This window comes from Ixodes scapularis, unplaced genomic scaffold (genome assembly GCF_016920785.2).
Source record: "Ixodes scapularis isolate PalLabHiFi unplaced genomic scaffold, ASM1692078v2 PGA_scaffold12__126_contigs__length_90152505, whole genome shotgun sequence".
Classification (NCBI taxonomy): domain Eukaryota; kingdom Metazoa; phylum Arthropoda; class Arachnida; order Ixodida; family Ixodidae; genus Ixodes; species Ixodes scapularis.
The window spans coordinates 34,600,578-34,602,167 of NW_024609838.1; the positions used below are offsets into that span (position 1 = coordinate 34,600,578).

The following is a 1,590-nucleotide window of genomic DNA, read 5'->3' on the forward strand; positions in this document are numbered from 1 at the left end:
TCCAGTGCCGAAATAACCACCATAAACCAGCAGCAGCAGCCACCCCGAGCCCACTGCACCTATAATGACAGAAGACTGGAAGGGACCTCGCACCCGCAGCACGTAAGCCTTCCACCATCCTGTGGACAACCACAGAGGTTATCATCATCGGTTATGGAGCATACCCTTAATGTTCTTGCGACCATAATTGAGAAGAACCCGGCATTTCTTGTGGCACTGAACCAGCTTGTCGCGCAGTTCATGCCACCTCCGCAACCTGAGAGCAGCCCACCTCCACTGACGCGGCAACATATCCCACGACTGCGATGTTCATCGAGAAGCAGAAATGAAAGGTCCCGCTCTCCTAGATCAGCGCCTGGACAAAACGACACGATGCCTACTCAAGGTCACCGGCAAATCCAAGATGGCGACCATTCCACTCCGGCCCACCTGCCGGCACAAGATGGCGGCTGGCCCTCGCAAGGAACGCCCCAAGACAGCACGTCGGGGAGTAATGGCGGCTCATCTACAAAACACGGGATGGAACAGCCCGGCCTGCGGAATGCTGAAGATATAGACTTTGAAGAATGGCCACTCCTGGGTGCAACACCTAAGAAAAGAAGGTGGAATCCATTAGCTACAGAAACCGCGGGAAGGTCAACACCCACCTCACATCCGACGCAGACTGTCGTGCTGCGCTCCATTGGAAAGAAAGAGGTGAACTCTTTCACTGGAAAAGAAATACAAGAAGCAGTCAAGAAGGCTGGAATACAAAATCTAGACGGCTATGCCGTCCATCGCAATGAAAAAGCGAACAGAATCGCCATTACAACACGGGACCCTCTCATGCTGGAGAAACTTCTGCAAGTGAAAGAAATAAGGAAAGGCGAGGATACACACGCACTACAGCCGTACAAAGCTTTGGCGGGAAACCAATGCCGGGGAGTTATTTACCTCCTGGGCCAAGGAAACACGGTGACGCCTGAATCACTACAGGCCGACATCACCTGCAAGGGTCGAAATATCGCATCAGCGAGGCCCATTGGGACAAAAGGCAAAACCGTTCTAGTGACATTCGAAGGCAAGATTCTTCCGAAGAAAGTGACCTACATGTGTGAGGTCCTAAATGTCCGCGAGTATCGCCCGCGTCCGTTGGTGTGTTTTCGTTGTCACACGATCGGACACAAAATGGATGTATGCCCACGAAGCGCTGCGCGCTGTGGAACGTGCGGCTCTGAGCACGATGCTATGGAAACATGCTCGCGGAGCCCACAGTGCGTGAATTGCAGCGGAGCTCACCTGGCCACGAGCAATGACTGCCTGAAAAGAGCAATCCCAGAACGGCGCAACAAGCGGCCAAGGGCCAGACAAGAACAAGGAAAGGGTAAGCTCCCGCCTCCCGAAGCACCTATGGCACCACCGATGCTGCAAAGTGGTGGGACATCGTATGCAGCGGTAACCGCAGCAACTTCCGAGCCAGTAGCAACACCTGCTCACCAACTGGAACAACACGACATCACGCTACAAACCTTGCAAGCTTAGCAAGCAAGTTTTGCACGAATGGAGAAACAATTGGCCGCGCTCACGGCGGCAATACACAGGCTCATTGAC

At 53.6% G+C, this 1,590-nt stretch overlaps 1 long non-coding RNA gene across 1 annotated transcript; it reads right to left on the reverse strand.

Annotated features, from left to right (window-relative positions):
- Positions 1 to 299: 299 nt before the first annotated feature.
- On the reverse strand, positions 300 to 998 carry LOC121835366. The gene is made up of 3 exons (XR_006077562.1): positions 934 to 998; positions 648 to 709; positions 300 to 589 (listed from the first exon to the last, which is right to left on the reverse strand). It is a non-coding gene; the product is annotated as an uncharacterized LOC121835366 (long non-coding RNA).
- Positions 999 to 1,590: the final 592 nt, after the last annotated feature.